The following is a 26103-nucleotide window of genomic DNA, read 5'->3' on the forward strand; positions in this document are numbered from 1 at the left end:
TACATGCTTATCTGTAATGTAGATTCTCTCGAACTTTAAATTAATGCCTGATGGGAAGATACAAGAGCAACATTCAGAGGGACACTGGCCGTGCCACACCTAATGTATTTGATACCTAAAGCAGGTCAGTTAATAGCCCCTTTTCTACACAACAGTTGTTTCAGTAACAATCTTTTTAAAAACGCATAATGGCAAGAAATGCTGTGAAAGTCTCAGTTAAGTACAAATATTTAATCATGCCAGCAAAAATAAAGAAAATGTCAACAAAACTTTTAGATGCCTTCCAAAGATCCAATGAAGCCAACTACAGATTGTGCCAATCCTAACATTTTTCCTACATTCATCTTTTAGTTTCCAAAACCATCTAAAAAGTGAAATTTCAGGGGCGCCTGGGTGGCTCAGTCGGTTAAGCGTCCGACTTCAGCTCAGGTCATGATCTCACAGCTCGTGAGTTCGAGCCCCACATCAGTCTCTGTGCTGACAGCTCAGAGCCTGGAGCCTGCTCAGATTCTGAGGCTCTCTCTCAGCCCCTCCCATGCTCATTCTGTGTCTCCCAATAATAAATAAACGTTAAAAAAAATTTTTAATGAAATTTCAATTTCAAAGTATTATTCAAGTTCAAGTATAGTATATTCATCTATGAAACAGTATTAAACTCCTTCATTGCTTTGCAATTTACTTACTCAGATTTTAATTCCTGTATAATACAGTGTCATATTAGTTTCAGCGGTACAATATAGTGATTCAACAATTCTATACATTACTCATCACAGTAAGTGTGCTCTTAATCCCCATCACCTACTTCCCCCATTGGCCCCTGCCCACCTATCTCCCCTCTATCATCAATTTCTTCTCTATATTTAAGAGTCTGCCTTTTGTCTCCTTTTTCTTTGTTCATTGGCTTCTCAAATTCCACATATGCATAAAATAACATGCATATTTGTTGTCCTCTGACTTATTTCACTTAGCATTATACCCTCAAGGTCCATCCATGTTGTGGCAAATGACAAGATTTCATTACTCTTTATGGCTGAGTACTATTACAGAGTGTGTGTGTGTTTGTGTGTGTGTGTGCGTATCACATCTTCTTTGTCCATTCATCTATTGATGGACATTTAGTCTGCTTCCATAATGTAGTTATATGAACCCCAATGTTTATTGCAGCATTACTTACATCTTTTCAAATTAGTGTTTTCATACTCTTTGAGTAAATACCCCATAGTGGAATTACTGGATCACATAATAATTCTACTTCCAATTTTTTTGAGGAACCTCCATACTGTTTTCTACAGAGGCTGTACCAGTTTGCATTCCCTCCAACAGGGCACAAGGGTTCCCTTTTCTCCACTCACTGCTTTACATTTTGAACAAACTCCACTTGGTCTCATGGTAGGACAGAATTAAAAAATATCTCAAGTTTAATCTCTTGGTTTTTACCATCACTGTGCTAACATTGCTTATTTCAAATCCGTTGTTTATATACACCATTAAATAGTACTACACATCTCAGACCCCCAAATTGAACCATAATCAAGTTTGGATGATGCCAAATCTTTTTTAACCTACTCTCAGAACTTATGTAACCTGCATTAGGGATCAATTGAATAAATGGAAGTTAGCCTAATTGACATTGTATTCAATATGAAAATTAAGGGATAAACCATCAAAATGTGCTAATTTGAAGTTTATATAGATATTAAAATGCAAGTTACTATAACAATTATTTAGAATTTAGACCAACAGAAGAAATTTGGTGGCAAGTAACTTTAAGTTACTGTTCAGAATTGCTGGTACATGGTGACAGCAAAAACCAGACTGACTAAAGCCATTTTATGTAGTGTTCCCCTGCAGAAAACATAACCTTTTAATGTGCGCCCTGGCAGGTTCGAGAATGGGGTGACGACTTCCCACCCTTGGGAAACCAGTGCAAACTGAAGAGGCCTGAGGGGACAGAATGCAAGTCAATGAAGACCAAGTACAGAGTGATCAAGAGTAAAAAGTAGGGAAGTCCTCAGGCGTGCCTAAATGAGCAGTCACCAAGTTCAAAATTATTTAAAATGTAAACAGCCTTGCAGAATGCATACAAAGTCCTAGGAACTATACAGATATTGACATTAGAATTCTGTGCCTAGTTTGGAGTGTTTCCTCTAAAAAATAGCCATGAACTTCAAATGGTCATAATTAATCAACCAATATGTTAGTCCTTCAAAATCAGTTGACAAAATGGGGAAAAAAAATTTTTTTTGCAATCTATCCTGGAAATATTTAAGATGTCAAACTATATAAATCAAATAAAATACAGACAAGTGTCTTACATAGGTTGAAACAAGTGTAAAACATGAGGCACTTAGTGTCACTGTGAAGGCAAATTTGAAAATAGAGAGGCAGTGAAAACGTCGGTTTAGTTGATACAGCATAATCTATTATGTAGACAAGTTGGATTTCCCCCTTCTAGCCTTCTAAGACACACCATGGCAAAGTTAAGAAAGAAGGGAGTCCCACAGTCCAGTGATCAATAAAATGCTGGACCTAGAAAGTACCGCCTACCTTTTCCTTAGTTTCCTCATCTGCAAAACCAATGGTGAAGTTGTTCAAGGAATTAAAGAAAATAATTCATAAAGCTGTAAGCACAATGCCAAAGGAAAAGTAACTAATAGTTACCATCTTCATTGTTAATAGCAACTCCAGAATTTCAAACTGAATTACACAAAGGGGTCTTTCTGTCAGAGAAAGACAGATACCCTATGTTTTCACTCTTACGTGGATCCTGAGAAACTTAACAGAAGACCATGGGGGAGGGGAAGGGAAAATAAAAAGTTAGGGAGAGAGCCAAACCATAAGAGACTCTTAAAAACTGAGAATAAACTGAGGGTTGATGGGGGTCAGGAGGGAGAGGCGGGTGGGTGATGGGCACTGAGGAGGGCACCTGTTGGGATGAGCACTGGGTGTTGTATGGAAGCCAATTTGACAATAAATTTCATAATAAATAAATTTTTAAAAATAAAAATAAAAATCTAAAAAAATAAAATAAAACACAGTAATTGCTTAAAAAAAAAAACACCAACAACAAAGGGATCTTTCTGTGCCTGATGAAAAGCTCATCTGACACTCTCTGTAATAGGGCCCTCAAATGCTACAGAAACTGCTTGGATCGTTGGATAAACCTCAGAAGCTTCATTTTCCAAACTGCACAAAGATACTTACACAGGGGCTCTATTTCCCATTGCCCATGGCAATTGTGGGCTAATGAGAACAAGGCTTCAACTAAGGCAGTAGAAACACTATGTGCCTACCACCCAAGACCTACAAGTGAGATTTTTAAATTTTTTTAAGTTTTTATTTGAGAGAGATGAAGAGAGCTAGAGGGCAAGCAGGGGAGGGAGACATAGAATCCAAAGCAGGCTCCAAGCTGTCAACACAGAACCCACTACAGGGCTCAAAGTCAAGAACCATGATATCATGACCTGAGCTGAAATCAGAAGCTTAACTGTCTGAGCCACCCAGGCGCCCCTATGAGTGAAATTTTTTAAAAAGATGTTCAAGAGCCAAATCCTTCCCAGAGAGGCATCCCAACTCAAGACTCCAAGATAGTCAACATGTACTTAGCCCAAAATGTTTCCAGCATAGGAACCTGATGAATTGTTATAACTGATTAGGACTCCAAAACCAGATGAGAGGATCAAAAATTCTTTACTGTCTTCACCTGTTCATTTGACCACCGATTAAAGAGAAGATCGTTTTTTGTCCACTGGTTTTGAAGGACTAACACATACTAATGCTTGGGACCCATGAAACTTTATTTCTTAACAAAAGTGGCAGCCATTTACAAACCATTTAAATGTATATATTCCCACCAATAAATGAGAGTACTGACAAAACCTCTCTTGGTGGTAGTTTGTTTTTCCTGAAGAGAGGGGAAATGTGCTCTAACAAAATCCTCACTAATGCTTTCTCAAATGGCTGTATACTCTAGCTGTACAATAGAAGAAAAAAAAAAAACATGGGTTTTAAAGTGTTTTTCTTTATTTTTGTTTACAGGTTTTTGTTTTGTTTTGTTTTGTTTTGTTTTTTACAACCTCAAGTACAGAACAAGGGATTCCTACCAGAACAAGGCCACTCATTAGTCCCTCTCTTACAGAATGGTCCTCTTTGAGACTTTGCTCCCTAATTTGATTTGGCTCCACGTTTTTCTTTCATGTTATTAAATGCCCAAGTATTAAATTAACAGAAAGACACAGGAGCTGGCATGGTACCAAATGATCACAGTGTCTGCTTTTCCACATGTATATTTACAGCAGGTACAGCAATAGTAAATCTGGGCCATAAATCACTCTTCGTGCAAAGTTACCACTGTGTAGGGTTTAGAAATTTTAAATGATCCAAAAATGTAAAACCGAAGTATTCCCATTTATAACTTCATTTGATGGGCCAACTATCCAGTTTTACCCAGAGAGCTGGTATTATCTCCATTTCATAGATGAGGAAACTAGAAGTTAAAAAAAAAGAAAATCCACCAAGTTAAACTAGCTTTACACCCAAAATCTCATGGAGTATCTCCAGTTAAGGATTTATTCTAGTTTCCTACAACTGTTTTGTGTTTTTGTTAACCATAACACTGAAGGAAGTTCTGTTAAATGGAGTATAGGATCTTCAGAGCTCTGCTGGCAGAAATTCTCTCTGGCACTTAAAAGATCAAAGCTCTGCCTAACTGATAGTTAAATGGCATTCTGGCACAAGGTCCATAAAAGAATAAGGCTGCTTCACTTTCATACAGGCTTTTCACATCATATATGCATCTATTATATACTGCTCACAGAATCACACAAGGTAATGGATGAGGAAAGCGAGGGCTGAGGCAGGAGTACTGCTGTGGGCTTGTGACCAAGTACCTGCCTGACCCCTGCAGATGAGTGCCGAGGGGAAGCTAAGGAACAGAGGTGGAATAAGGTGCAGGTCGGGTGCCCATCAGAGCCAGCTCATGCCTCCTCTGCTCTCCCCCTCCCGTCACTCCGCATCCTACAGGGCTAGCATCCTTGACTTGCCCTTTTCAAGAGCATTAACCGTTTCCCATATAGGCATCTCACTTTAACCATACTATGGCTTTGACATTCAACCCCCATTAAGGATACAAGAACAGGACCTTGGTTTGCCAATAAATTCTTTTTTTTTCCCCTATACAAATGTAGAAAACCTAAAACAGAAAACTAATTTTCTAAGCACAGTTAAAGCTTATACTGCTGTTTGTAGGAGGAGGGCTGGCTCTAATTAGATGCCAACCCCAAGAGGCATGCCTTCATAAAAACCTATCATCTTCAAAGTTATGTGGGATATGCACACTACAGAGTTACATGTCTTTAAAAGTCTATGAACACAAGGCTCACAACTTATACCATGTAATCCTGCCATAAAGGTTACCACTTTTGGAAGAAACCACTGTTTTATTTAAAAGAATGAACCACTATAAACTATACTTTAAATACAGTAATTCTATACTCAATTAATATAAGGAATATATCTATCCTACCAAAGAAGGGAAGAGTTAGGAAATCACTCAATATAAATCATACGAAAATATGTAGGCAGACTATAAAAGGCTGTGGGTGATAATTTGCTGATAAAAATTTATGGGTGTTTTTATTATAGTAATAAAATGTGCATAAACTTAGATACATATACAGATACACTCTTACTAGTCAAATACACGGAACTAAATATCCAAAGGCAAACACATCAATGTCCTTAAAATACAATGCCCAAGTTACTAAATTAAAAATTTTTGCACACATTCATGTAATTTCCTAGATTTCTGCACCTATTTCTACTGGAAGGTCAAGAAAGCCTGTTTTCTATGGTGGCTACCCCTCCCTCCCAGAGCCCCCAGATCTAAGCAGATCAGAGCATGAAACCCTCACCTTTACAGACAGATGCCACACCAGCTGCCCTGTGAGGGGTTACCCACACGTCCTCTGTCAGGGGCTCTAATTTTCTGTATCTCTCATATTGCCTTGAATAGCACCTGGCTTAACATAGGTACCTCCTTGATATTTTTTCATTTATTTTACTTCAAGGGAACTCATGCTTATTGTAAAAGAGCATTGTGCTTAATTACTTGTGTGTATAAAATAGGAAAGGATAAAAGGCATCCAAATTGGTAAGAACAAGTAAAACGTTCACTATCTGCAGATGACATGGTAGTATGTACAGAAAACCCTAAAGACTCCACTAAAAAACAACTCAAACTGATCAATGAATTCAGTCAAGTCGCAGGACACTAAATCAATGTTCAGAAATCCACTGAATTTCTATACACTAATAATGAAGCAACAGATAGAAAACATAAGAAAGCAACCCCATTTACAATTGCACCAAAAATAGGATATAAACTTAACCAAGGAGGTGCAAGACTTGTACTGTACAAACTATAAACCAGTAATGAAAGAAACTGAAGACAACACAAATGGAAAGGTATTCCACACTCATGGTTTGTAAGAATATCGTTAAAATGTCCCTACTACCACCCCCCGCAAAAAAAAAAAAAAAAAAAAAAAAGTTCATAATACCCAAAGCAATGTGCAGATTTAATGCAATCCCTATCAAAATACCATCATTTTTTTTTTCAGAACTACAACAAACAATTCTAAAACGTATATGGAACCTCAAGACACCAAATACCCAAACCAATGTTGAAAAACAAAAAAGCTGGAGTTGCAGTAGTCCAAACAGTAAAACGCTGGCGCAAAAATAGACACATAGATCAGTAGAAAAGGGCAGAAAGCCCAGAAAAGGGCCAAGATTATATGCTCAATTAATCTTTGACAAAAGAACCAAGAATATGCAATGGGAAAAAACAGCCTCTTCAACAAATGGTGCTGGGAAAACTGGACAGCAACATGCAGAAAAATGAACCTGGACCACTTTCTTACATCATACACAAAAATAACCTCAAAATGGATGTAAGACAGAAATGTGAGACCTGAAACCATAAACATCCTACAAGAGAGCACAGGTAAGTAACTTGACATTGGCCATAGTAGTATTTTTCTGTATATGTCTTCTGAGGCAAAGAAAATAAACTACTGGGACTACATCAAAATAAAAAGCATCTGCACAGCAAAAGAAACGAACAACTGAAGGACAACCTACTGAATGGGAGAAGATATTTGCAAATGACACATCCAATAAAGGGTTAGTATCCAAAAGATATAAGGAACACCCAAAAAACAAATATTCCAATTAAAAAATGGGCAGAAGACATGAACAGTTTTCCAAAGAAGACATCCAGATGGCCAACAGACCTATGAAAACATAATCAACATTACTCATCATCAGGGAAATGTAAATCAAAACCACAATGAGATACCTCACACCTGTCAGAATGGTTAAAATCAACAACACAAGAAACAACAGGAGTTAGTGAGGATACAGAGAAAGAGGAACCTTCTTGCACTGTTGGTGGGAATGCAAACTGGTGCAGCCACTCCGGAAAACAGTATGGAGGGTCCTCAGAAATTTAACAATAGAACTACCCTACAATCCAGTAATTGCACTACTGGGTTTTTACCCAAGGAATACCAAAACACGAATTCAAAAGAATATATCCAAAAAAAAAAAAAAAAAGAAAGAAAGAAAGGGCATAAGCACCCCTATGTTTATAGGAGTATTCCTACTAGCCAAATTATGGTAGCAGCCAATGTGTCTACTGATAAATGAATATATATAATGGCTTTTTATTCAGCCATAAAAAAGAATGAAATAATTGCCATTTGCAGCAATGTGGATAGATCTGGAAAGTATAATGCTAAGCAAAATAACCAGAGAAAGATAAATACCGTATGATTTCACTCATGTGGAAGTGAAGAAACAAAACAAATGAACAAAGGGGGAAAAAACAAGAGACACACAAACCAAGAAACAGATTAACTATAGTGAACAAACAGATGGCTACCAAAGGGGAGGTGGGTGGGGGATGGATGAAATGGGGGATGGATGAAATGGGGGATGGGGATTAAACAGTACAGTTATAATGAGCAGCACTGAGCAATGTATAAAACTGTTGAATCACTACATTGAACACCTGAAACTAATAGGACACTGTATGTTAACTATACTGGAATTAAAATAAATTTTTAAAAAGTAGGAAATTAAGATACCCCCCTAATCTCTCCCATAGATGAGTAATACTTCATGTACATCTGGCATTAGACCGCGACTGTCAACACTTACTTTTTAATAATTTTTTTTAATGTTTATTTATTTTTAAGAGAGGGAGAGAGACAGAGGGAGAATGCATGCAAGTTGGGGAGGGGCAGGGAGAGAGGGAGACACAGAATCTGAAGCAGACTCCAGGCTCGGAGCTATCAGAACAGAGCCCGATGTGGGGCGTGCATTCGTGAACCACAAGATCATGACCTGAAGTCAGACGTTCAACCCACTGAGCCAACAAGGCGCCCCAACACTTTTAACCCTTTCTTTGTAAAAAGATCTCACCACACAAACCCATCCAGGCTGGACATCAGTCTCCAAAACAGCTAAACCTTCTCACTTCCCTGTAGGAAGCCTTAAATTCGTTACAAACATAAGTACAGTAGCTATTCTCAAGAAGAAAGAGGAGCTGTCAAAATGCATCAGTGGGAAATATCAACCACATATTTGGAATTCTGTGGGCATACATTTACAAGAAGAAAACAGGCACCTGGCAGGAAAAATTTTTAAGGAAATTATTGAGACATGATACATTTCCTGTCAAAACAACACATGAGGTGGTGATTCATTCCATCAGTATCTTTTAAATGCTATGCAACTTGAAATGCTCCATAAGTTTACTGGGGTTCAGTTGTGGCACACAGGAATTTCAATTTTCATTACTGAGTTATTCCAAAGATCCTATGCCCCAAAACAGGTAAAAACCAGCATGTACTTGGCATATGAACAACACTACTGTTCAATGGCACTATCGTTTACCTCCTCGAGTTCAGTTTTGGCTACAGCTGTGGCCATCGATGTAATTCAGAGTGGTGCAGTGCTTAGCCTGAGACTGTTCCCAGTAGAAACTTGAGAATCCGTTTGATCTTGACATGAAGCACAACACAAAGACCTTTCTCAAAATTTCCCGAATTCTTTAAAATTGTTTCAATTTTCAAATGTCTGTAATTAGGATGTACACAAAGCTAGGTTTTCCCATATAAATTCAAGATGTAAAGTTATTACAAGCATATTGCCAAAATAAATTGGAACAAAGAAGTCTTTTCTAACACCCAACTTTCTAACCCGTGGCTAAGTTAAACATTTACAACATAACCCCAAATTTGAAAGGGTTTCTTCTTTAGGTAGCACAATAAGGTTTTTTTTTTAATTTTTTATAGGTTATTGTTCTTAAATTTACATCAAAGTTCGTTAGCATACAGTGCAACAATGATTTCAGGAGTAGATTCGAGGGATTCATCCCCTATGTGTAACACCCAGTGCTCATCTCAACAAGTGTCTTCCTTAATACCCCTTGCACATTCAGCCCATCCCACCCACCCACTACCCCTCCAGTAACCCTCAGTTTGTTCTCTATATTTAAGTCTCTGATGTTGTGTCCCCAACTGTTTTTATATTATTTTTGCTTCCCTTCCCTTATGTTCATCTGTTTCGTATCTTAAATTCCACGAGTGAAGTCATATGATATTTGTCTTTCTCTAATTTCACCTAGCATAATACCCTCTAGTTCCATCCACTTTGTTGCAAATAGCAGTATTTCATTCTTTTTGATTGTAGAGAAGTAATCCATTGTGTGTGTGTGCGTATACATACACACACACACACACACACACACACACACACACAACATCTTCTTTATCCATTCATCTGTCAGTGAATATTTGGGCTGTTTCCATACTTTGGCTATTGTTAACAGTGCTGCTGTAAACATTGGGGTGCATGAGTAACACAGTAAGTTTTGAAGTTCAAGTGTTTGTGATGGAATTTTGCCAATTGACAGGCATTCCAATTTTATGTGTGAACTACAATGAAGTACAGAATTTCATTAAAATGTTTATTTCTTAAATTTGCTTATTTTCATTATCACTGACACAAATACATATTCATAATATAGATTTAGAACACTGGAATGGCGGGAAAAAAATGGACGATACTTTGGTCCCCATCATACCAGGCTGCTGAGAATGCCCTGCCCCACACCATCTCACACCACAACGTATTTATTTGTATTAATGGGTGCTGATTTGGTTGTAATAAGCCTCTTACCACTAAGCCTCCAGTATCCAGTATGTGCCTCCCTTGTAGGAATTAATAGTTACATGATACTAACCTCAATCAGTGAAGGGTCAAAACTCAAGAGTAACTCTCCAACACTCCAGAGTGGAAATACTTTGCAAAGTACACCTGGATAAGAGGATTTAGAGCCCCTATAACCACCAAGTAAAGTTCCCAGCACAATAAAGTCCCATTTCCAAAACATCAACAAGTTATCTTTATCAGGAGGTTCAATGAAAACTAGAAAGAACGTCATCCCTTAAAAACATCACTATTTTTATGAGGACAAGTGTGTTTTCTTTAGTATAAATAGGAGATACATGAAATAGAAGAGGTTTTAGATATTTGCTATACCTCTTGTGGAAAACAGTAAAACCAAATTAAGTGTTAGGAACAAAAGTAGGGAAGATGGAAGGAAAGGGAGAATGAAGAACGGAGAAAAGAGAGAGGAAAGGAAAGAAAATGAATTACAACCTTTATTTTAGCTAAAATTCGACATCAAAAACGCTGTGCATTTCAGGACATATTCTGCACCTAGCCTAGATGAATGGACATATAAGTAAATTAAGGTCCATCCTCTAAAGTCAAATTAAGATCCACTTCCAGTCATCTTAGAATTCAATTTACAGTCATTGTGGGGCACCTGGGTGGCTCAGTTGGTAAAACGTCAAACTTTGGCTCAGGTCATGACCTCACTGTTTGTGAGTCAGAGCCCCATATCGGGCTCTGTGCTGACAGCTCAGAGCCTGGAGCCTGCTTCGGATTCTGTGTCTCCCTCTCTCTCTGCCCCTCCCCAGCTTGCACTCTGTTTCTCTAACATTTAAAAAAATTTTTTAATAAATGAAGTAATTGCTAGATTACTACTGGCTGATTAAATATTTCATGAGCAGTGAGTTACAAACAACAACATGGGAAATCTCAAGCTATGAGCAAGCATTTCTCCCTGTGATAGATACAACACTACAAACCCAACTTCCTTAACAATTTAGATGCTGCCAACTAAGTGCCTTAAAATGCAATGAGAACCAAGCATTAGGCTAGTAATCAAAGGGATACCTAAGACACCATGATTACCTCCACAGAACAAAGCCTAGGAATGGGACACACCAAAGAGAAGGGCTTGACCCAACCCCATGGATTTGAAGTAAGGCCATCAATGATCAAAGAGATCACATGACCCACCTGGTAAGTCAGTAGCAGTGCTAAGATTTCAACCCAAATTCCGCTTCTGTTCCAGCCTCTGTTATACTCAGACTTTAAAAACTTTCTTCTTGCACAGAACCTACCACCACACTTAAATGAATGTCACAGGGGCACCTGGGTGGCTCAGTCAGTTGGTCATCCCACTCTGGATTTCAGCTCAGGTCATGATCTCATGGTTAGAAAGTTCGAGTCCCGCATGCTGTTAGCATGGAGCCTACTTGGGAGTCTTTCTCTTGCTCTCTCTCTGCGCTTCTCCCATTTGCTCACACACTAGCTCTAATAAATGAAGCTTCAAAAAAATAGCACAAAATTGACATTTTGTTACTTTTAATTTCTGCTTATCAACAAAGATGCCCTAACAGCCTATGAAGATAAATTTTCCTACTATCAATGTGAAAGGAAAAAATGCTCATTCTTCTTTATTTATTTTTTGAGAAAGAGAGAGAGGGCTCAAGTGAGTGAGAGGCAGAGAGACCGGGGGAGAGAAGGGGGAGGGGGGCGGCGGGGGGCGAATCTCACAAGGGGCAGAGAGAGAGGTAGACAGGGAGAGAGAGACAAGAGAGGCTCAAGCTCACGAACCATGAGATCATAACCTGAGCCAAAGTTAGATGCCTAATGACTGAGCCATGCAGGAACCCTTATTCTTCATTTTAATACAAAAAAGACACACCTTGATTTCCCAGCCATAATCCATCAGGAACTAGAGAGAATGATAGAGGGATTCAGGTGCACATGACAGACACAGGTCATTCTCTTTTTCAAAATGGCATATTCTGAAGTATCCAAATTATGCTTGGCATTCTTCAAGATGTGATTTTTCTTCAACTGTTCATGGTAAAGTTGGGCTTTCCGTACTATAAATTCCTGTTTTTGTAAGACGAGCCAAGTAAAAAGTTAATTTGAGACTTTCTGTAGATAAGAAGGCCTTGATTATTCATTTTTATTGCAAAACAATTTATATGTGCAATAGATTAAAATCTTATGTAAAAAGAGACAAGTAAAATTTTATGAAGCTAAAAAAAAAAAAAAAAGACATGAGACCTTTATCTCATAATAAACTATTTCAGTCCAAATTTGTACCTAGGTAACCCTCAAGTAATAATTAGATCCAATGGCTAAGATTTGAAAGATTCTTAACACTGATTTTCAATGAGGAGACTCTCAATAGTTCTGGTGATCAAAAGAAACAAAGCAAGTTTTATTGAACAACTTAGGGTGCCAAAAAAAAAAAAACCAACCAGTTGCTTCTACTGTATTCCCCCTTAATAATCCATCAGTTAAAAACCTATTAAAATGTTGAAAACAGGCTGTGTGTGTTGTCACTTGCCTCTAAGAATGAGGCGTGGACAGCAGGAAACTCTAAGTTTCTAAGGACTGTGGTAACTCGTACAAAAGGTACTTCCGGAAATCCATCTGTGAGAATTTCTGACTAGTTACAAATCTGGCAAGTACAAGAAAGCCCTACACAAAAATGTCAGCGGAGTTGATTCTTATGAAAGTGGCTTTTTCTGAACAAGAGGGAGATAGATTATACTTTCTACTGAATGATAAAACCGGGCCTTAATTGCCCTACCATTTCATCCCATGTGCCACCACCCACCTTTCAATGAAATCACTGCCTAAAGAGATCAGTTCATAGGAAAAACCAAGAACCTCCCATTTGGAAAGGATAGGCATTCTCTGGATGGATGGAGAGACCTTCACAGTCTATGAGCTCAAGACTAAAGGCAGGCCTCCTGATTCCTAGTTTGGTGTGTTTTCCACACAAAGGTAAGAATAGTTTTTTTACTCCCTTTTCTGCTTCTTTTACTCAAAGAATTAGCCTGTCAGGCTCTGAAGAGTTAGGCCAGGCAAACCAAAGCCCCAAATAACCTGAGGAGAGTGAGGAGTAAAAAGAAAAAAGGAAAAAGGAAAAAGAAAAAAGAAAAAGAAAAACACTAAGATTTTTATTTCCATTTATTTTTTAAGCCAGAACATCAGAGAAGAGATAAACAGGTCTGCTTAGGACTGGTATGAAATGAATGATACAGAGGATTTTTCTCTATTTAAAATTCATCTCCTCTTTGAGGGAAATGATTTTCCAGTTGAGGAGGACATAAAGAACATCTCTAAGTGGAAACTCCTTCGGGAAGAAACCATTAAATTGCTTTAAGTTCCAGGCTGCTAGACACATGGAGATAAGAAGAATCCTATGTGAGACGACATTCAGAGGGCTGACAGACAAATGAAAAGATGTTCATCACCACTCACCATCAGGAAAATACAAATCCAAACCACAATGAGATACTACCTCACACCTGGCCCAATGGCGAAAATTACCAATGCAAGAAACAAATAGTGTTGGCGAGGATATGGAGTAAAGGGGACCCTCTTGCACATAGGTGGGAATGCAAACTGGTGCAGCCACTCTAGAGAGGGGAGGTCCCTCAAAAAATTAAAAAGAAGAACTACCCTAAAATCCATCAATTGCACTATTAGGTATTTACCCAAAAAGGTACAAAAATATAGATTAGAAGGAGCTTATGTTATATACCCAACTATTATTTCACTGTACGTGAAAATAAGTAAATAAATAAATAAATAAATAAAATTTAAATTAAGGGGTGCCTAAGTGACTCAGTTGGTGAAGCATCCAACTTTGGCTCAAGTCATGATCTCGTGGTTTGTGGGTTTAAGCCCCACATCAGCCTCTATGCTGACAGCTCAGAATCTGGAGCCTGCTTCAGATTTTGTCTCCCTCTCTCTCTGCCCCTCCCCTTCTCACACTCAGTTTTTCTCTCTCAAGAATAAATAAACATTAAAAAAATAATGATGATTTTAAAAAAAAACTAAGAATCCTATGTGATTTCCCAGCCATAATCAGCAACTATGGAAAATGGTGGGTTTCACCTGTAAGACAGGGACCTGTCATTCCAATTTTCTTTTTTTTTTAATGTTTATTTACCTTTGAGAGAGACAGAGACAGAGTGTGAGCAGGAGAGGGGCGGAGAGGGAGACACAGAATCCAAAGCAGGCACCAGGCTCTGAGCTGTTAGCACAGAGCCCAACGCAGGGCTCAAACTCAGGAGCGGTGAGATCATAACCTGAGCCCAAGTTGGACACTTAACCGACTGAGCCACCCAGATGCCCCAGTCATTCCAATTTTCAAACAGGCAGATTCTACAAGCTGTAGACCCAAGAGGTCTCTTTTGATCCTAAACAAGTTGCCACAGCAGATTATTAGAAGACTAATGTCTGAATACCTCAAAGAAGAAACAGTGGCCACTTGGAACCAGTGTGGATTTCCTAAGATGAAGTCACTTGAGAATAACCTTGCTCCATTGTGTAGTTTCTAATGAAAGATGGAAGGTTAAAACTTCGATCCTAGTACAACAGTAACTAGTTGAACTCTACCAGAAATTGGTAGACGTCAATCTGAAATTTGTACAGAAACACCAAATTACCCTGCCTTCAGGACTAGGATTTTAGCCTAGATAATAGTGTTATTATTTCATTAAGGCATTAAAGAAACACTCATAAAACCATTGCAAAACTTAGAACTAAAAGTAGTAAGTTTAACCATCTAAAACACCTTGAAAGGTTAGAGTAAAGAGCCAAATACAGGAAATTCATTTTGAGAAATTCAGTTCTGTTCATACGACTAAGAAACCAATTGCCCAAGTCTGCTCAGAACAACAGGTGTTTAAAAAAACAAACAAACTTGGTAATTATGAGATAACGGACCATCAAGAGTCAGTAATGCTATTTAGAAATACCATAGTTGAAATGCCTTCATTTGAGCAATCATTTTTTTTTTTTAGTTTTAGGTTTTTTAACATGTATTTATTATTGACAGAGAGAGACAGACCATGAGCATGGGAGGGTCAGAGAGAGGAGGAGACACAGAATCCAAAGCAGGCTCCAGGCTCTGAGCTGTCAGCACAGAGCCCGACTGCAGCGCTCAAACTCCAACTGTGAGATCATGACCTGAGCAGAAGTCAGACACTTAACCGAATGAGCCACACAGGCGCCCCAAGCAATCATTCTATCCTAGGTTCTGTGCTAAGCACTTTCCATAGACTATCTTATGGAGTTCTCCTCACAAAACTATGAGAGTAATAGCTAAAATCAGAATTTAAAGTTTAAGTGACTTCCCCAAGACAAGGTAGGAAGGAGTGGAGCCAGAAGTGTCCTCGGCTCTGACCTGAAGCTAGTAATCCTAACCATGAGGCTTTACCACCTTCCTAGAAGGGGACAGGGGTGGGACAGTTAGCCAAGAGTGTGAATGGTTCTACCATGCTCTGTGCTGTCAAACAGCATCTGAAAGTACTGGACTTTAAGAACCATAGCAAACTGGGGTATATTCAGTATCCCGGGGTGGGGAGAGGATTCAAAATCCTGTTACTTAAGCAAAGCTGAACAGGTTTTTCTTTTCTAATTTAGAAGACTTGAAAGCAGGCTACTAATTCATGTTTTTAAATCTAAGGGGATGTCATGAAAGTCAATTGTTCAGAATGGTCCCTCATCAACAAACTATGATAAAAACAATTCTCTCCTTCATTAAGTATAGCAACCTAATCTTTCCAAAGATACACTGGGGACAGGGAGGTGATGTCAACAAGACGGAGAACTAGGCGGTGCCAACATTTATCCCCCAAGAACAAACAACTACAAACCAACAAAAATAACTCTGGGAAAGTTTTGCACTCTCCTAAAAAGCAAGAGAAATCCTATGGAGCTAAAAAATGGAGGATGGCCATATAGAGCATAGGAAGCATCTGACCTGTGTCATTCATTCCATCCTGCCAGTCCAGAGTAGCTTGGTGCCAATAACAATCCCCTAGAGGGATTTCACCCCACATGGAAAAGCATAGGAGAACCCCTGAAAGCCCTATCAATTCACCAAGGGGGACTACATGAGAAGAGAAAAAAGCAACTAGAAAATAATCAGGAAGCAATTAAGTAAATGTCAAGAAGTTGTTTTTCTCTAGCAATAAGGACTCTACAGTACTCTAAATGTAAATGGTTTACATTTTAAACAGTGCAGCTGAATGAATAAACAAAAAAAAAAACTAAGACCCAAGTATGGGTGCCTAGAAGATTCAACCTTGAAGAATACTCACAGGCTAACAGTGCAAGGACAGAAAGACATTCCACACAAATGGAAACTGAAGAAAAGCAGGGATCCCTATACTTAGGACACAAAGGTTAGATCAAAATTTATAATGAGAGGTAAGTAAGGTCATTATACAATAATATAAATCATTGATCAACAAGATTTAACAATTTTATGTGTACCTACTATCAGAAAGCCTAAACATTAATTTTACAGGTATGAAGACAGAAATAGACAGCAAAGCAATAGTACTAGGAGACTTCAATAACCCATTTCCAACAATAAATAGATCCAGACAGAAAAAAATCACTAAGGAAAGAGTGGATCTTAAGTACACCGTAGGCCAAAAGGACCTAACATATACAAACATTCCATTCAACAGCAGCAAAATACACATTATTCAAGCACACACAGTCTACTCAAGTATAGATCGTTTTTTAAAAAAACAAAATGTGTCCTGACAAATTGAAGATAACTGAAATATCAAGTATCTTTTCCAAACGTTATGATATAAAAGTAGGTATCAGTGACAAGAAGAAAGTTGGGGAGTGGAAGAGGGAATCGCAGTATGTGGAAATTAAAAAAAAAAAAGCATCTATAGTGATCAACACATTAAATAAAAAGGTCAATAAATGTGATACAATGCTTTCATAAAAATCTGACCTCAAAAGATTCAAAGAAAGCATTTGACAAAATTCAACCTAAGTTTCTACCAACCGATGAATGGGTGAAGAAAGTAAGGTATATATACACAATGGAATACTACTCAGCCATGAGAAAGGCAAAGTCTTGCCTTTTGCAACAACAACAATGAATCTGGAATGCATTATGCAAGTGAAATAAGCAAGGCATGGACAAATAGTGTAAACTATCAATAACATGTGGAATCTTTTTTTTAATAAAAAGCCAGTTTAATTGTAACAGAATTGAATGACGGTTGCCAGGGGCTGGGAGAAATGAGGAAATGGGAACACACAACTCAAAATTTGTACCTTTTGACCTTCAAGACTAAGTTCTGAGGATCTAATATCCAGCATGCTAACTATAATTAATATGGTATTGGAGTTAATCCAGTATTGTCTACTTGAGACTTCCTGAGAGAAGATCTTAAGCATTCTCACCACATACACTAAGAACTTCACTGTATGAGATAAGTATTATCCTTCCCCAACATATATAATAAGTCATCATGTTGTACACTCTCAATACATACGCTTGTATTTATCTATCAACTTGAGGGGGAGAAAAGTTAGATTGGGGGGGGGGGGTCTTTGTGATTATTAGCTCCCCATCACTCCAAGTATTCAAGGACAGTATTCAAGCAGTCAAATATTCAGTAGTAAGCTACACAGGGGGATGGTGCACCTGCTAGAAACTAAAGAATAACTTTCAGGTTTCTCTCAATCCTAAGACTCTGACTTTAGCCAAGAAATTTATTTTCCCAGACTGAACATACAATTTTTTAAGTTAATTTATTATAGGAGAAAAAAGGAGAGGGAGAGAGAGCAGGGGCTGAGGGAGAATCCCCAGCAGGTTCCTCACTGACAGCACAGAGGCCAACATGGGGCTCCAACCCACCAACACAAAATCATGAACTGAGCCAAATCCAAGAGTCAGATGCTTAACCAACTCAGTCACTCAGGCACCCCTGAACAATTTCTTAAGAGGCCTGTGCAACTGCCCATTTACATCTAAGACTAGTCATTTAATGTCCTGAGCAACCTTTACCTCTCTTCCTCTGCATCCCAGTATTTTCTAATGCAACCCATACCTGATACACAGGAAAACATTGCCATTAGCCCTTGCAGGAATGCTGTAAACTAAAAGGACTTCTAGACATGAGAGCAAAATTACCAACCTGAACATGCTACAAGGCAGCTTAAATCAGGGCTCCTGCTTTCACTGAGATTACAGTTAGGTCGGAAAGTCAAGACTAACACATAGGAGCCCAAAAGGAAAGCAGGGGCAGGTGATCAGTGATAAATATGAGCGACCAGCCATGTATTAACGAGTTCGGAAGGGAAAGAGTTCAGTTGTATTAATCTGGTCAAAAGATTAGTAAAAAAGAAGCTTGAGAAGAAGTAAGCTTGAGCTTGCTTTGAAGACTGCAACAGATTTTAAGGAGAACAGAAAAGAGACCAAACGTGAGGTGAGAGCGGTTAGCAGGCATACAGCCTATTCCATAGGCAGTTATTAGTTGTAGTTAATGTAAGTAGAGGGTCCACAAGAGGCAGCAGGGGACAAATGACATGCCCATAGGGAAAAGGAAGTCCATGAGAAAAATCCCTTACTGAAAATTTTCAAAAGTAGAATGCCAGAAACCCCTCAAGGTTAGGAAATAGATAGCAAACCCAGGTCTATCACCTTTATAAAAAAGGCCAGGACCGCCTCAGTTGAGCACCTGACTTCGGCTCAGGTCATGATCTCACAACTTGTGAGTTTAAGCGCCTCATCAGTCTCTGTGCTGACATGGCAGAGCCTGGAGCCTGCTTCGGGTTCTTTCCCCCTCCCCCACTCACACTCTGTCTCTCTCAAAAATAAACATTAAAAAAAAATGTGTTTTTAAAGGCTAGGCCCACCAGAGATTCGAAATTCAGGTGATAACAACAAACCACCAAGCTTGGAATCCTGGGTTGGGGCTCAAAGTAAGGAGCCACAATTTCCATCACTGAGCATCTCCTACCATTTGAAACTAACATCTGGTCATACAGCAAACCAGGAGGCTGAAGAAAAGGAGGAAAACTGACAAAGAGCCAGGAGACAACACAAACGGTGGGAGGGGACCACACAAGACAGAAATTTGCCCCAGTGGAACCTCTTGATCTTCACCAATACTTTTTTTTTATTATTTTTGAGACAGAGTCAGAGCACGAGTGGCTAAGGGGTAGAGAGAGTGGGAGACACAGAATCCAAAGCAGGCTCCAGGCCCTGAACTGTCAGCACAGAGCCTGACACAGGACTCTCACTCACGAACCATGAGATCATGACCTGAGCTGAAGTCAGACACTCAACCGACTAAGCCACCCAGGTGCCCCTTCACCACTACTTTTAAGTCCTTAATAAGACCTCCTGTGCTCCAAGTCCTGGAGCATACAGTATTCCTGCTGGGGCTTTCCTGTTTATCAGGTGTGGAATCTTTATCATAAAATTCAGAAAACATCCACCAGCTTATCTCTCGGCTTCCAAGAGCTGTATTACCGCTTTAAAATACAGGGAGCTCTTTGGAATAAAGGGAGCAGGGTGGCCTATGACCTGCATGCATGGGATCTAGACTTTGATGTGTAAAATCTCTCTGGACTAAGTCCAGAAAGATAATACAGTCTTTTCAACCTATGACCGTCTGGGGAAGAAGAGGAGGGAAGTTAATGGTCTTAATAGTCCACATCCCATCAAAATGCTCACAGACTACTGCAGGTACTGTATCAACCCTGGGGACAGTACATTCCTGGCAGCGTTGCCCAAGATAATAAGGCTGAACTGACAAATGCCCACCTTCCGAATTTTATTAGTTTACACTGTGACAACTGGCAGGTCCTTAGAGACCATCCAGTCTACTCTGTTTTACCAGAGGAGGAAATGGAGACCCCGTGAGGGGTCATACTTGGCCACACTCATACAGCTGGGAGATCACAGGCCATCTCCATCCCGGACTCCTGACTTAGGCGCCTTCACACTGACCTCTCACTGCTTTCTGAAACCTGGAAAACCTGCTAAAGCTAAAACTTTGTAATTGCCTATTTACCATTTGTTACAAATATCATCACCAATGCTTTCTAGAACTTCCTCTCTGCCAGGCACTTCTAGAAAGGCTGTGAATTAACTCACTGACTCTCACAACAACCCGAAGGGGCAGGTTACAATGATTATCCCCATGTTACCCATGGAAAACCTCAGGCAGAGAAGCATCATACAACCAGGACAGAGCCAAGGCGGGCTAACTAGACAGTCTGGCTCCAGAGCCCCCACTGCTATTCGCTTTGTTACCGTTTTAAAGAAGTTATAAAGTAACGTAAGAAAAGGAGCAAGCCTTTAAGCACAAGGGCATGGTAACTCGTGTTTGCCAATGAAATTAGGAGCTCAACCATGAAGTCATTAGCAGGCAATTTACCTCTCAATTAACATATGAAGGGAAGGTCTATGAATTTTAATATACAGACTTAGTTAACCCTTGAGGTATTTTTCAAGAAGGTAAAATGGTCACGTGCACACCTCTCAAACAAAGCCTGCCTCTTGAAACACGGCAGAATCTTACCTGAGGACTGGTTTAGAGGGTCTCTTCTAGACACGCTATCAAGGAAAGTAAACCGGTCATTGCTGGTCTCCACCAATGCTGGCCTTCACTCATAGATACAAGGTTTTCCTCTCAAGAAACCTTACTTTTACATGAACTTCCTACACAAGTCAAACCTCAAGGGGCGCCTCACTCAGTTGAGTGTCTGACTTCAGCTGGGGTCATGATCAAAGGTTTGGAGGAGTTTGGGTCCCACCTCGGGCTGGGACTTGCTGCTGTCGGCGTAGAGCCCACTTTAGATCCTCTGCCCCCCTCTCTTTACCCCAAACCCACTTGCTTGCAGGCGCACGCACGTGCTTTCTCTCTCTCTCCTTCTCTAAAAAATAAATAAAACATGAAAAACAACTTTTAGGGGCGCCTGGGTGGCTCAGTTGGTGAACCAGCCGATTTTGGCTCCGGTCATGGTCTCATTGGTCATGAGTTCAAGCCCCGCGTCGGGCTCTGTGCTGACAGCTCAGAGCCTGGAGCCTGCTTCAGATCCTGTGTCTCCCTCTCTCCCTGCCAGTACCCCACTGGTGCTCTCTCAAAAATAAGTAAACATTTTTAAGTTTAAAAAAAAAAAAGTCAAACCTCAAATTCAGGAAAAAAAATTAAGGAGAAATCACCTCTGAAGGATAGAAGTACATATGATAAAAGAGTTCAAACAAATATCACTGGAACAAATGCCCAATATTCAATTACGTGACGTTTTTGCTTTCCCTCATTTAAAAAATTATGTCAAATCTCATTATCTTGGTTATCCAGGAGAAGTAGTCCAGGAGCAATAATGCTAGAAATAAGCAAATCACTATTGTGCCAAGATCAAATTAAGGACAAAATTACAGTTGATTAAGATGTACTATCACATAAAGGCACCTGACATTTTACCAAAAGTCTTAGCATCAAGTGTGCAAAAGTCCGCTCAAAATACAACAGACCCTAAAAACTCTGAACTTAGACCAGTATTGCCTTAGATGTGAAATCCACAGAAATTTAGAACCCAAAATAACAATTACCCAACCTGACCCATCTCTTCCTAGCAAATCTTTTTTATTATTATTTTTTAACATTTATTCATTTTTAAAAGAGCACAAGCTGGGGGTGGGGGGTGGTGAGAGGGAGGGCAGCGAGAGAAGGAAACACAGAATCCAAAGCAGGGTCTGTCAGCACAGAGCCCGACACAGGGATTGAACCCACAAACTGAGAGATCATGACCTGAGTTGAAGTCAGACACGCAACCCACTGAGCCACCCAGGCGTCCCTCTTTGTAACAAATCTTAAAGTCACATGAAAAAATTATCCCGTTGCTTCTCTGTTCAACTAAAACAATGAAAGTACAAATGCAATTACACAAAACCTTTATCAACTACATCTGTCCTATCTAATCAGTAAATTAACACATAATACAATTAGTCAGCCTAGGAGTTTTAGAGTAATTTGGGCTTTACCATCATTTACCAGAATAATTTGGCAATACCATTGTAGCCAAACCCCAATCAGGGTTTTCCAATATTTATAGCATTCATTTTTCGGTACAGTCTGCTTAGTAATAAACTCTGGCCAGACTTCAAGTTAGAGCTTAAGTACCAATATAGTACTTGTTTTTATACACAATGCCAAACATAAACGTATTGTGTTCCAGCTTTAATACCTTTTGAGGATACTTTTCCTTTTCTCATATGGCATACACCCAAGGTCATGTATCAGAGCTCACCTCAAGTTTCTACCTAATTCGTCTTAGCCACCACACAACATTTTAAAAGTACGAGAAAATATTCTCAACTCTTATGCACTGCACACATGTTAAAAAAAAAAAAAAAAAAAAAAAAAAAGGTGTTAACCCCAAATGAGGCCACTGATGAAATTTCATCGAGCCTTTATTACCATTTCCCTCTTTAAGTGCTTCTAAACTTCTTAAAGGGCAGGACAGGTGCTTCAAAGCAAAGTCTAAGGACATGTTACATAACCTGTTCTTGGTTGACCAGGTTATACGGTTGTGATAGATAAGGAAGAAAACTGTCAAAAGCAAAACAAACACTAATTCTGTTCTCCATTCTCCTATTAGCCAGGACATTCGAGTCACACACCCAGAAGCTGTGTGCCTCAGTTTCCCAACCACTAAAGCAGAGGTCTGACGTGATCCGAATTCCTATTTAATCAAAGTTAATGAGCACAATAATCACACAAAGTTCCCTACAGACCCTTACACTGGAATACTATGCTGTAGAAAGCAATTCCAAAAGGTTTCTGCAGTATTCATTTCTTGTCCTCCAAACACTCCAAAGGAGTTAGGTCGGCCATTAATCAGGAGGAGGCAAATAGAGATGTTTTATTAAGATATATGTAAAACCCAGAATTTATACAGAAACCTTCCCCTAAGTTCTCACTCTGGTTGCATGGTCATGTGCAAACAGCAACCCACAAAACCTAGTAAAGACAGGTCTCCTTTCTGTTCTGAAAACAGGATTTCGCTTTCCCTGACAGCTCCAGGGCCTAGGAACAGAGGATGAGAAAGCTTCGGGAAATCACAGACCCCCAGGACCATAAATGAGGAGGGCACTGGGGGGCGAGGTTTTGTGTCGTTTTGTTTTGTTTTTTATAAGGTTTGCGTTTTTTTTTCTTTCCCAACTGGCGCGGGTCTGGTGGTAAACCACCGTAATTCCGGGTCTGCAGAGATTGGTCTAGACCCAGGCAGGGGTCATTTCAGGAAGCTGGGCAAACACAGATGTTGCTGCCTTTCCGTGACCCACCCAGCTGTAACCAATAGGGGGTCACTGTGGGCTCCTAGGGAGGCAGATGGATTCTCTCCTGGAACTCTAATGGGCGTCTGGGAAACCAGAGCTGGGTTTCCAAGGCGGCCCCAGCACCCAGCTTCTACCCAGCCTCGACAGGAAAGGATGCCTCCTCGGCCGAGCACAAGCCCATCGTTGTGACCCCCTCCGGAAACTCTAAGCAGGAGAAGGTTAGGGTACCACCCACCCACATCCCAGATGTTCAAGAGGCACACAAACCCGTAAGAATAAAATCCGACGGAACGCCGACCGCCCCTCGTAATCAAACGTCTGCAGCTGCCTTTGAAAATACAGCAAATGTCTCCATATGAAAGAGTGCTAGCGCTGGTACCGTGAGGTCTGCCCTCTGGGAGCCCAGCCCCACCAAGGACCCTCACGCTGGAGCAAAGACACCAATGGGGAACCAGCTTTCGAGCCGCCCCCCACCCCCATCTCCACCGCAGGAGTGCATCTCCGTGGCTCTCAAAGGACCCCGACCGGGCCTCCACCCGCCCATCCCGGGACCCCCCAGCGGCAACGAGAGGGGCCACAGCCTTCTCGGTGCGCTCCCGGCCGCCCGGCGCAAACCACCCCAGGCTCCACAGCGGCCGCCGCCGCGCCGGACGGTGCGGCCCTTTGCACTTGTTGCCGTCCTCCAGGGGCAATGAGGCGGCAGGATCCCTCGCGCCACTAAACCCACAGCGGCACCCACCTTTCCACCTCTGTTGCCCCTCGCGTCCCCCAGTACCCTGGAGAGAGTATTTCTGGGCTAGAGAACTCGAGCGAGGGGAGCAAACTTTTCTGCCCTGAGCTACCAGGAGACGCGGGGGATGGAGCCCCCAAGAGCACTTACCTGGAGCCAGGGCCCCCACAGCCTCCGGAACCCCACCAAGACGCTGCAGCCCGCGCCCTGCCCGAGGGCGTCTGGAACGCGCCCCTGCCCGCCGCCGCCGCCGCCCGGAGCCGGGAAGGCTTTCCCCGAAGCTGCCAACGCCCGGCCGCCCCGGAGGCTGGAGCCAGCGCGGAGGGGGCGGAGCCGCGGGCGCGCTCCCGGAGCCGGCTGGCTGCGCCCGCAGCTCGGGCCGCCCCCGCTCCCTCCGCGCCTGCCGGCTGCCACTGGATCCCCGCCTGCCCACCTCCCGGCCCCGGCATCACATGGCCGGGCCCGCCCGCCGCCGCGCCCGCCACCGGCTCCAGGACGAAACCTGAAGCGGCCCGACCGCGCTGTCTCCGCCGCCACCCCCACCCGCCTCCCGGCGCGCCTCGCCTTCCCTCCCCCATCCCGGAGCGCCCAGTCGGGCGGAGGCTGGCGCGGCCCCTGCGGGGCCGGGGGAGGGCGAGGTCGCGTCCCGGGTGCGGCGCCCGCGCTCCCTGGGCCCCCCACGGACCTCGCTTCGGCGCCGCCTGAGGAGGGAGCCGGCCATGCCCAGGGGAGGCGCAGGCTCTTCACTTAAAAGCCACCACACCGGTGACAGGCCGTGGCCCAAGTGTTACTTGAAAACCAGACGCCCCCTTTCTTCTTGAAGCTCACGTCCCTGTGTCCTCGGGCTGTGCGAGCCACCGTTGCCTCCGCGTTCGTGCGGGCTAGTGGCTGCCTTGCAAGTCCTTGTAACTCACAAATTTCTCATGAGAACCGTAACCTGTTTTCACAACGAAAAACTGCGCGGGAGGGGCTCCCTTACCATCCAAGGCGCTTTTCCGGTTAGCTCCTCATAACCCCGAGCACAGAAGCTTCTCCGTCAGCCAGGCCTCCAAAACACAGACTTGAGACCAACTTTAAAGGCAAAGTTACCAAAGGGACTTTTCTTGTGAGCACCACGAATCTCCTTGTTTTTCCTACGAAGACCTATCGCCCACAGAGCCGGACAGGGGTGTGTGGTTGGAGGAAGCCGGCCACCAAGACAATCAGCCAGGAGGAGCTCCCCTCCCCCGACCTGTTCCCAGCTGTCTGCAACACCTGTCCTGCGTCTGGGCCACTTGTGCCTCTTTGCAGCCTCACCTTGTCTCACCCGATCTGCTGACCGAGTTCCTGAAGAAGATAGCAGAACAACAGGATCCCGCCTCTGAAGTCCTTAGTCCTGTTCCAAGGCAAAGGTCTGGCGTCCTGCCTTCATAAAGGGGCCCCCGATTGGCCTAACCCCTTCCCCGAGGTGCAGTCCCAGCTGATTCTATTTCCCACTGGGATGAACCCAAGGCCTGGCCTCAGGCACTGCCTTTTAAAGACGGTCCTGCCCATGCCAAGACCTCAAGGTACTCAAGATACAAACAATATTTTCAAAAAAAAATTTTTTTTTCCAACTGTAAAATGTCTGCTGGAGACGAATTGAATCAACTTACCAGACAAAAACGGTTCCCAAACTCTGGTAAGCAAAAACATCCATGTGTTAGTGACCTTGTCGTTAATAGTCTTTTTACATCCGTAGTATTGAATCACTATTTTTTCCTTGTCCTTCCTCCCTTTTCTTAGTTATGTTAGATATGTAGAAAGAAGTAAGAACATGTAGCAG

The 26103-nt window shown here is 41.6% G+C and overlaps 1 protein-coding gene across 1 annotated transcript in view; it reads right to left on the minus strand.

Moving 5' to 3' along the window:
- Positions 1 to 24723, minus strand: part of ARHGEF28 (Rho guanine nucleotide exchange factor 28) — a 305098-nt gene extending 280375 nt beyond the window's left edge. The window contains exon 1 of the mRNA XM_078449013.2: positions 24450 to 24723. The gene's annotated coding sequence lies outside the window, so the exon portion shown is untranslated. The remainder of the gene's footprint in view (positions 1 to 24449) is intronic.
- Between the last annotated feature and the right edge of the window lie 1380 nt (positions 24724 to 26103).

This window comes from Panthera onca, chromosome A1, assembly GCF_046562875.1.
Source record: "Panthera onca isolate mPanOnc1 chromosome A1, mPanOnc1 haplotype 2, whole genome shotgun sequence".
NCBI classification, from domain to species: Eukaryota; Metazoa; Chordata; class Mammalia; order Carnivora; family Felidae; genus Panthera; species Panthera onca.